This window comes from Musca autumnalis, unplaced genomic scaffold (genome assembly GCF_047663935.1).
Source record: "Musca autumnalis isolate F117 unplaced genomic scaffold, ASM4766393v1 scaffold_4, whole genome shotgun sequence".
In the NCBI taxonomy this organism is placed as follows: Eukaryota; Metazoa; Arthropoda; class Insecta; order Diptera; family Muscidae; genus Musca; species Musca autumnalis.
The window spans coordinates 23743102-23754800 of NW_027411977.1; the positions used below are offsets into that span (position 1 = coordinate 23743102).

Genomic DNA, 11699 nt, shown 5'->3' on the forward strand with positions numbered 1-11699 from the left:
ACTCCAAATTGATATCTTAGGTGTCAGCGAAACATGGTGGACGGAATGCGGTGATTTCAGATCAGAAAATATGACGGTCTATCATTCAGGAAACCAGGAGGGTGCTCACAGAAGAGGAGTATCTATTATTGTTAAAAATCATATAGCGGCCTGTGTCACGGGATTCGTTCCAAAGTCAGACAGGACAATGTTGTTAAAAATAAGCGGAAAACCGCTATATTTTAATATCATACAAGTCTATGCTCCCACTGGAGATGCAAATTTGAATGAAGTCGAAGAATTTTATAATGATATTGCGCAGTTACTAAAGATGACAAAAAAACACGAAATAACAATAATACAAGGCGACTTTAATGCCAAGGTCGGAAACCAAGAAGTTGAAAATATTACGGGAAAATATGGCCTAGGCGAACGAAATGATAGAGGAGACAGACTAGTGCAATTTTGTCAGGAATATTGTATGAAAGTGACCAATACGTGTTTTCCCCTACATCCCAGACGGTTATACACCTGGAAATCCCCACAGGACAATGAAAACCAAATTGTGAGAAACCAAATAGACTACATAATAATAAATAAAAGATATTTCTCCAGTGTTACAAAATGTTCGACCTACCCAGGAGCAGATGTGCCATCGGATCACAACTTACTCGTGGCAAATATACGAATTAAGCTCGCATCAAATCGGACAAAACAGCCCCAAAATAAAATGAATATTGAAAAACTTAAAGACTCGGCAACTAAACATGAGCTGCAAAACAATATAAATGGACAACTACAACAGTTGAATGAAGAAAATATGCACGAATTGTGGAACAAGGTGAAAGATGTTATAAACACGACTGCAAAGAACACTCTGGGAAAGCGAACATCATCAAGAACAGAAGAATGGATTACCGACGAGATTCGAGAACTATGGAATGAGCGAAGCAAATACAGAAATAAAAACTATGAAAAATACTGGGAGATAAATAAGGAGATACGATCTGCGACCCGAACAGCCAAAAATGCGAATTTGAATGCCAAATGCCAGGAAATTGAATTTCTACAAAGTATACACGATGATTTTAACCTCCACAAGAAGCTAAAGGAAGCCGCCGGAGTATATGGAAAGAAAATAACCAATCCAGTTCTAATTAACAAAAACAATGAAGCTGTATTTGACTTGGAGGGAAGGAAGCATATATGGGAGGAATATATTACCAATCTTTTTACTGATAGCGAACGATCATCTTATGAGGATGATTCGGAAATTCCAAGAAGAGGGACTCCTATAACGCAGAGCGAAGTAGAACGCGCTATAAAATCATTGAAAGACAGAAAGGCTACAGGACCGGACGAAATCCCATCAGAATTACTGAAACTTATTGATTCCAGCAATATACACCTACTAGTCAACCTTTTTAATTACATATACAACACTGGAAACTATCCACAAGAATGGCTAAAATCAACCTTCATCGCAATACCCAAGAAAAATAATGCAAAACAATGCAGTGACTTCAGACTCATTAGCTTAATGAGTCATGCCTTGAAGATATTTCTAAAGATTATTCATAGTAGAATATACAAAATATGTGAAGCACACATGGGAAATACCCAATTTGGGTTTAAAGAAGGAATGGGTACAAGAGAAGCACTATACTGCATCCAAATTATAACACAAAAATGCAGGGATGCCCAGAAGGATGTATTCATGTGTTTTATTGACTACGAAAAAGCTTTCGATACCGTCAAACACGATAAATTAATGGAAATATTACATGATATAGGAATGCAAGACAATGAACTTATGTGCATAAAAAGTCTCTATTGGAATCAGTCGGCAAGAATTGAAGTAAGTGGAGAACCAACAAAAGAAATTGGCATCTCAAGGGGTGTTAGACAGGGCTGTCTTCTATCTCCCTTATTGTTTAATGTATATTCAGAGAAAATATTCCAAGAAACGCTAGAAGGAGAAAACGTCGGAATAAAAATTCATGGGAAAATAATTAATAACATAAGGTATGCGGACGATGCCACATTACTGGCTGGAAGTATATCCGGTCTCCAGAAACTTGTGGAGAAACTTGCACGTGTAAGTGAGAAATATGGCCTTAAAATAAACATGAAGAAGACGAAATATATGGTCATAAGCAGAAAAAATCCCCATACAGATGTGACCTTAAAAGTTCAAGGTACAGAAATTGAAAGAGTGCGATCTTTTAAATATCTAGGGATACTAATAAACGACCAATGGGATCCCTCGAAAGAGATTAAAAGTCGTATAGAGATGGCGCGAGATGCTTTTAGTAAATACAACAAACTTATGAAAAGCCATGACATAAACGTAACAACGAAATTACGTTTTATAAAATGCTATATTTGGTCGGTGCTGCTATATGGAACAGAAGTTTGGACGCTCAAATCCTCTGATGAAAGAAAATTGGAAGCCTTCGAAATGTGGATTTACCGGCGAGTACTGAAAATACCATGGACTGCGAAAATTTCTAATGACGAAGTACTAAGAAGGATGAATGTAAGCCGGCAGTTAATAACAACAATAAAAAGTCGCAAAATAGCATATCTTGGACACGTATTAAGGAACAATAAATACAACATTTTACAAGCAATTTTAAAAGGAAAAATTGATGGAAGGCGTGCTAGAGGAAGAAAAGAAACATCTTGGCTCAAAAACATCATGGACTGGACAGGTTATACCGACGAAACTGATCTGCTGAATGCTGCAAGACACAGAGAGCTGACAACCACTATACTATAACATAAATATAATGCGATAAATATTAAAAAACAAAATGAATTGTACGATCACTTATATCCGGATAACGGATGAGTAAATAAAGAAGAAGAAGAAACTCTTTAGCTTTGTTGTGTTGTTGTAGCAGCTTCTACGTGTAATGTCTTCATTTCAATGATTCGTCTCTGCCTCAAAAACCAAGTTCAGAAAGGATGCCACCTGGATAGGATTAGTCCAAAGCAAGAGTGGAGTTAGTTTAGTTGGGTTGGCTGGACAATTAAAAAGGTGCAGCGTAGTATGCAGACCTGTGCCGCTTGCTGGGCAAATGTTCTGCGTGTCATCAATGTCCTGTAAGAATTGAGGCGGCTGCACCAACCAGATCTTAGTTGCGCCAACACGACTCTCGTTTGCCTTGGCAGCTGTTGTTCTTCACCTGTCACGGATGGTGGATGATCTTTGAAGACGAAATTCACTCTATAGGCTCCTAAAGCCTCATCCAAGCAAATATTGCATCAACAGCATCCTGTTTTGCCGACGCAGCGGCAGGATCTTGGACTCCTCATACAAATGGTCCATTGAAGACATGAGGAAACACCCGGTTGCAGTTCATGCGTATCACTTACGTTAACAAACCACGCTGGTACCGCATAGCTTGCCACATACCGTTCCATCGCGTTGTATGTGGTTTACAAGGTTTCTTTATCTGCACCTCAAGTACTGCCGGCTAGGCACTTGTTCCTGTTTCTCATCTTATCGCAGATAGCGTCAGCATGCGCGGACGACTGATAGATGTTGTGTCGTATTTCAGGTGCCACGAACACGACAATCGCCCACCTCTAGTCCAAAAACCATTTATGTGAATTTTTAAAGAGTTTTAGGGGAGCCCAAAAAAGTCGCTGATTTGGATTTTTGAAATATTTTTAGGGGTGTTCAAGAAAAGGACTAGTGACGTGGATCTGGTTTGAGGATTCCAAAGTGATCTTTGGATCATATAAAAAATTCACGTTTATTTTCTTGTTTAGCAATTCGAGAAATTGTTTAAAAACCCCACTGTTTATATTTTTCCAAAAATTATCTAAACAATCAATTTTTATTGTTTCGTTTGGATCCTCCAAAACTTGTTTAAAAAATCCATGTTTATTGACCTTTTTATATCTTCCACAAAATTTAAACATATCCTGTTTAGATCCACAAAAATGATTTAAAAAACAAGTTTACTGTTCAGTTTGGATCTTCCAAACATACTTTAAAAAGTCAACGTTTATTGTCCTGTCTAAATCCTTCAAAATGTCTTTAAAAAATCCGTGTTTATTGTACCGTTAAGATTTTCCAAAAAAATTTTAAACAAACCTAAGTTTATGTCCTGTTTAGATCCTCAAAAATGTCTTTCAAAAATCCATGGTTATTGTCCTGTGCCACCGTGGTGCAATAGTATGCACACACGCCTTGCACACATAAGGTCGTGGGTTCGATTCCCCGGCCAGGAAACATCAAAACACTTTTCAATGGTGGCAAAATACACCTCAGTAATGTTGGCGACATTTACTGAGTATTTCAGCCATGTAAAAATTCTCTACAAAAGTGGTGTCTTAGAAACGCCGTTCGGACTCGGTGATAAACTGTAGGTCCCATATCATTCAGCTAATATGAATCGGGGTGCACTCATTGATATGAGAGAAGTCTCCCTTGTCCGTATGGGATGTTTGTGAAACAAAGGACAATAATAAGTCCTGTATAGACACGGTACTCTTGAACCAACATTAAATAAAAGTTGCGATTCTCTCATTTTTTGAGTTACCGACAAAAATCGGTATAATTAAAATGCTTATAATTTCGATAATTAACGATATTTTTCGGTAAGTTAACGACCAATAAAAAGTAGTCGTAAAGTTCTACCGATAGAAAGAGTGATGCCAACTTTTATTGATACTTTTCATTCATAATTTTGCGTTTTAATTTTACCGATTTTTGTCGGTAACTCAAAAAATGAGTTACAGAATTCCACTACTGGGAAGTTTTTGCAGATTCTGAAGCCATACTAAAATGGAACTAAAGAAAATGTTGTAGCAGCGAAAATTATTTATGATATTTTCGTAGATTTTTACCATTTTTGAGATATAGAAGTTAGGTTAGGTTTAGGATGCGCAACTGCCGTTCTGGTAGCTACTCCACTCGGAGACCTTGAGGTCCATTGTGATCATACTAACTATTAAAATGTGTGTGTTGTAGAGATGATGATGTTGTTGTGATGTAATGAGGTGTATGATGGGTTATTCGATTGTTGATGAATAATGTGGCTATGTATATTGTTGAAGAGGAGGTGGATTTGATGATGGCATTGAAAAGGTGTAAGATTCGATGTCGGCTATAGATGAGGTGATTGTAGATGCGGCTATATGGTGATGATGTGTAATAGAAGTATGATGTTGTGTCTGTTACGGGTGATGCTATGTGATGTTGAAGAATGAGTAACTAACTGTAGAGGAGAATAACAGATTGTTTTAAGAAGAGAGATTGAATGGGAAATATTTTCTAGACTGTTCTAAGCATATACTGACCCGTCCCAGAGCCACTTTAGACTCTTGCAGTAAACTACCAGGACAGTAGGGTCAATAGAGGAGAAGTAGGAGAGAGAGTCAATCACATGTACACCAAATATTCTATGTCTTTTGACCATCAGTGTAGGACATCTACATAGAAGGTGCTCGATTGTCTCTGTTTCCTCCTCATCCTCACAGTTCTCAATGTTGTTATCATCCTACTTACATGTCATAGATCTTATTCTGCAGTGGCCAGTTATGATCCCTGTAGCGATTCTGATTTCCGACTTGCAAAGTGAGAGAATGGACGCAGTTCTACGCCCTGAGATTGCCGGCCAGATTGACGTCGATACCGTGCAACCAGGTACGTCTTGCCAAATTCTTACGGTTTTCTCTGCATAGAACTGGCAGAGGTTGCCGAGGAAGTAGCAGAGTGGTGGCTTGACATAGTCCTCCACCATAAGGTCAGAGGACTGGGAACTTCGCCTTGCTAATTCATCAACAATCTCATTCCCTTCAACACTGCAGTGCCCTGGAACCCAACAAAGGTAAACGCTTATGTTACAAGTTTTTAAGATGGACCTACAATTTTGAACGATCCTAGATTTAATACTATAAGATCCTAGCGCCTTGAGGGCAGCCTAAGTATCTACATAGACTATGACTGTCCTGCCTACGTGGTCCGTCATTGCTACCACTAATTCTAGGGCCTTCAATACTGTAAAGACTTCAGCCTGAAAAACACTACAATTTGCACTAAGCTTGAACGAGCGTTTAATGTTTAGCTCTTCGCAGTACACCCCCGCTCCAGTACCTTCATCCATCTTTGAACCATTAGTAAAGATGGAAAGGCTATCGGGTAGTGGTCTGCCATGCTAACATTCACTTCTACCAGGGATATTTGCCATCGCTGCATCAATGTCCAGTGAAGGCGAGATGTAGTCGGATTCACTCCCCCCGCTTCCTAGTCCGATCTGACTGCTTAACTGCTGTAAAATTTTACCATGTCCAGACCCTGAAGAGCGCCACAGGTTAAGCTCCTTGAGCCTCAAGGCACTATGCTTGATACTGGAAAGAATATCCAGGGGCTGGATGTTCAGTACCGCATTCAGTGCTGCCTGAGGGGTGCTCCTCACTGCTCCTGTAATAAGAAGTGAAGCAGATCTTTGCACAGTAGCTAACCTAGACAAATTGGACTTGCTGTCCAGAGCCTGCCACCAAACTAGACATCCATAGGTCAAAATGGGACAGACCACTGTCATAAACAACCAGTGTATCACATGCGGTCTCAAACGCCCACTCTTACCTATGGAGTTCTTACAGGAGTAGAGTTCAACTAGACCAATCTTAGTGAGCTCCTCTGTGTTCCTTTTCCATCTGAGACGATGGTCAAAAACCACTCCCAGGTATTTCGCCTCAGTAGAGAGATTTAGCTGTACTCCATCCAGTGTTGGTGGTACGAACTAGGCGGTTTTCCTTTTTCTGGTAAAAAACACCAGCTCTGTTTTTGCCGGATTCACACCAAGGCCGTTGATGTGAGCCCAGCGTGAGAGTTTGGCAAGTGCTCCTTGCATTAATTCGGACAATGTAGACAAGAATTTCCCACTAATCAGGATAACTACATACATCATCCGCGTTAGCAACTACCTTAGTTCCTAATTTGTCGAATTCCGTGAGTATGCCATTTATCAGCAGTAGCCAGAGTAAGGGAGATAAGTAAAAATTGGGACAATGCACTGACTGTATGGCCTCCTTATAAAACAATCGGGGTATCATGAATGAAATTTCCCAGTGAGTTTTGTCTTTCCGCCGTTGCAACTTACGGGAGAAAGTGAAAAAATTCGCGGGGAATTGCCGTTCATGATAACCCCCAATGTCATGTACTGTTCGCCTTAACTAAGTTTAAATAAAAACATCTGGAAAGTTTTTGCAGATTCTGAAACAGCAATGTTCATAGATGAGAAAAATCCAAAAATAAGAAAAAATCGCTGGAACGATTTTTTATACAAATCGCGGTCAAAGTTCACATTTTCAGGATTATTTTAGTTTTCCGCGATTTAGCTTGGAAACCTATCCTATCGAAATGGGGCTAAACAAAATGTTGTAGCTGTGAAAATTCTCTAGAGGATTGACCGTTATGATTTGTTCCTAGGCTTTACCATTTTTGAGATAAAGAAGTTCAGGTTACATTTTTGGGTAAGTCTTATTGAAATGGGTCTAGACAAAATCTTATAGCTGTGAAAATTCTCTACAAGATTTTCTTTCGTAATATTTTCCTAGGTTCAACCATTTTTGAGATGTTCAAAAATTCAAAAATTCTTTAAAAAACCTGTTTAGATCATCAAAAAAATCTTTTAAAAATGTTCGTTTATTGTCCCGTTTAGATCTTCCAAAAATTCTTTAAAAATTCCACGATTACTTTTCTGTTTAGAGCCTCAGAAAATTCCTTAAAAAATCCACATTTATTGTCCAGTTCAGATCCTCCAAAAATTCTTTTCAAGATTTAAGTTTAGTATCCTGCTAATTGTCCTGTACATATCCTCCAAAAATTATTGTTAAAAAATTCAAGCTTACTGTTCTGTTCAATCTTCCAAAAATTCATTAAAAAATCCACGTTTAGAACCTCCAAATTTCTTTACAAAATCTACCTTTATTTTTCGTTAGATTTTCATGAAATCTCTCAAGCAAAACTAAGCAAATGGTGCTAACTAAACATGTCCAGAATTTGGGATTAGTTGTACTTAGCTAGTAATGGCGCCCAACGTGGGCCCAACAATCCCGCCAATATATCTGCGCTCAGTTTGTCACATCCGCACCCTCACCCACATCCAACCTTCGGTGAGATGCAACAGATGTTAGGAGTGGGTGCATCTAAGGGGTTGCTCTGGACTTCTCCACGTGAGGGACTACGACAGGGACTATGTTGCTGCATGCTGCGTGAACACAGTCCTCGGTGAGTCGTCGTCGGATTACGAAACTCCCTCGTCATCTGACTACGAAACTTCCCCGCAGTCACCTCGATAACAACCGCACACGCAGCCTATAACACCAGCCGTTGTTGTCCCAATCCCAGAGAATGCATCCTTTTTGCAATGGACTCTGAGGTAAGATCGATGAAATAGTGGACTTTATGAATCGGAGGAAGATCAAGGTCGCGGCGGTGCAGGAAACGATGCTGAACGACCACAGCTTAGTAGGTTGTGATGGTTACAACGTAATAAGGAAGGATCGCACTAGATGTTGAGGTGGGGGATTAGCTTTCCTTTTGCACCAATCTGTTCAATACAGACCTATCTCGCTTGAGCCAGCCTCTAATGACCCGTACATGGAATGTATGGGGGTAGCAGTCAGGTGTGGAACTACCGAGATAGAGTTGCTGAACGTATACATCCCGCCGAGAAATAGCTGTATCTCAGATTATAAGCCTTACATTATCCCGCTTTTGGAAGGTCATAATCGTCTGGTGCTGGGGGACTTTAGTGCGCATCATGAGATGTGGCATTCGGCCCTCGGAAATGACCAGAGAGGTATTGCTCGGTCAATGAGGACGCCCCTACCAGAATTAGAGGAGCGTGCCACAGTTCGCCAATCATATCCATCGTGTCACAAATGACGTCACCTGGCAACCCGTCATTTCCCTTGGATCAGACCATCTCCCCATAATTGTTTCCATCAGCAGACCACCGGATTTCATCACCTCTGAACGCCGCACATTTGTCAATCATGGGAAAGCTGATTGGCCGAGATTCAGAGAGTTCACCAATAACCGCTTCAGGGAATTGCCCAATCCTTCTGATGTTCGGAAGCGGAAAGAACGATCCGAGACATCATCAGTGCTGCAGCCGCTCGCTATATACCTGCTGGTTGAATACCCGAAGACCAAATTTCACAGCAGAGGCGACGGGATTAGAAAATAAGCGTGATGTGCTTCGTCGAACCAACCCCGACGACCCCAGAGTCAGGGAGCTGACACTGGAAGTTAACAGGCTGGTCGGCGAACATAAGCGGAACAAGTGGTTAAATCATCTGAAGAGTTGCAACATTGCAGCCGGTATAAGTAAATTGTGGACAACGGTTAAGTCACTCTCGAACCCCGGAAGGAGAGATGACAGGACCACAGTCACGTTTGGCGGCGTTACGTTGACTGACCCGAAGAGGTGTGCAAGTTACTTCAATCGACTGTTTGTCGAGCACCCCGAGAGTGACAGGGCGAAGAGAAGAGTGTTACGTCGCATTAGATCTCTTCCTGCCGAGGATGAACCACCACAGTTTACAGTGGATGATGTTGCGAATGCCATCAGGAACGCTAAATCATCCAAAGCGTTGGGCCCTGACGGAATTTCCATGGTAATGTTGAAACAGCTGGATGAGCCGGGAGTAGAGTATCTCACTAAAGTTCTTAACCTGTCGCTAGCCATCCTTATTGTTCCCGAAGTCTGGAAAATGGACAGGGTGGTCCCGCTACTGATGCCAGGCAAGGATGCCAGCAAAGGTGAAACGTACAGGCCGATTTCGCTTTTGTCACCTGTAGCGAAGACCCTTGAGGCCTTAGTCCTCCCCAGCGTTTGAAATAGCTATCAAGTTGCCGATCATCAACATGGATTCCGTAAGCAGCACAGCACGACAACAGCGCTGCACGCCATCTCCACCGTGTGATAGAACAGAGATGGTGGCGCTTGACTTATTAAAAGCCACGCTGGAGGACATCGAGCAGACAACCCTCCGGCCAAGTCTGAAACGTTGGATAATCAACTATATGTGTGGTCGCCAGTCGTATGTGGAATTCAGGAACAAGAAATCCAAGCCCCGTAGAGTGAAACAGGAAGTTCCCAAGGAGGGGTGATATCTCCGGAACTGTTTAACCTCTACCTTTCCAGTATTCCGCCCCCTCCAGACGGCATTGAGATCGTAACGTATTCGGATGATTGTACGATCCTGGCGTCAGGAACCTATCCTGATGACATCTGTGAGAGACTGAACTCCTATTTAACCGATCTTACCACCTTTTTCCACGCGAGGAATATGCAGATATCCGCCACTAAATGGATGGCCACTCTGTTCACCGCATGGACGGCGCAGTATAGAGGAGAGTTGAATATCAGGGTCGATGGTAGTAGAATTCCGACCACAAACTGCTCTAAAATTCTATGGGTCACATTCGACACAACTTTCACGTCGTCCTCGCATGTCACAGCTATCTACGATAAACTGAAATGTAGGAACAAGGTCCTCAAGTCCCTAGCCGGCAGCACTTGGAGTGCAGATAAAGAAACCTTGTTGACCACGTATAAAGCGATAGGTCGGTCTGTGGTAAGCTAAGCGGCGCCAGTTTGGTCCCCGAATTTATGGGACACGGAGTGGGATAAGATTCAAATTTGTCAGAACGCCGCCCTGAGAACAGCAACAGGGTGCCTCCTCAAATCTACAGTGGACCATCTACACGAGGAGGCAAAGATTCTTCCAGTACAACAACATAATGAGATGCTATCGTTGCAGTACTTGCTCGGGTGTTAACGTGAGAGCCATCATCTGCTGGCCACCGATACACCCAGGCATATCAAGAAGGATATTCATGCTCTAGAGACGACGGTCCAGCAATATAGGAGAGAACCTCTAGATCAACAGGCATATCAGGCAGGTTTGAACAGCATTCACACGGACACAGTTGCTAAGACCATAAGCAATTATTGTGTGAATGCAGCAATCGGAGCACATCCCCCATCTATCGCAGCTGAAGAGCGTCAGCTGCCACGACAAACCAGAGTAGTTTTGGCTCAATTACGCTCGGGATATTGCAGTCGCCTAAATTTCTATTGGGCGGGAATTGATCGCACCGTGCAAGGCATCTGCCCAGTATGCGGCAAGGGCCCGCACGATACTAAGCACCTATTCAACTGCCCCGCCAAGCCTACTCATCTGACTCCAGTGGATCTGTGGTTACATCCCATCGAAGTAGCCAACTTCCTGGAACTGGAGATAGACCCAGAGCCATATTGAACAGGAGAACGAAATATAAACATAATAATTAACACTGTTACAACAACAACAACGTGGGCCCAAATCCATATAGTATTTTGAATACAAACATACATCTCTTAAACAGATATTTGCAAATTACGTCAAATCTAATAATAAAGTTTAGTCCGGTCCAACATGGTTCGGAATCCCTTTTTGACATTAAAAATTTTGATTTTCATGAATTATCCCGAAACCTAACTAAACAACTGCCGCCAAACATATGTTCAAATCCAAAATATAGGATTAGTTAAACTAAGCAATGGCGCCCAACGTGGGCGCTAGTTCAATTTGTATATTAAATACAAGATTTTTATTGAATCTTGAAAACAGAACTTAACAGATAACACCAAATTCAAAACTAAAGCTTAGTCGAAAAATGTAATAGATTTCCACGAAATCACCCA

General features: G+C 41.4%; 1 protein-coding gene across 1 annotated transcript in view; it reads left to right on the forward strand.

The window, feature by feature from the left end:
* The window catches only part of eIF5B (eukaryotic translation initiation factor 5B), a 124415-nt gene that overhangs the window by 9433 nt on the left and 103283 nt on the right, over window positions 1-11699 (forward strand). The window lies entirely within an intron of this gene.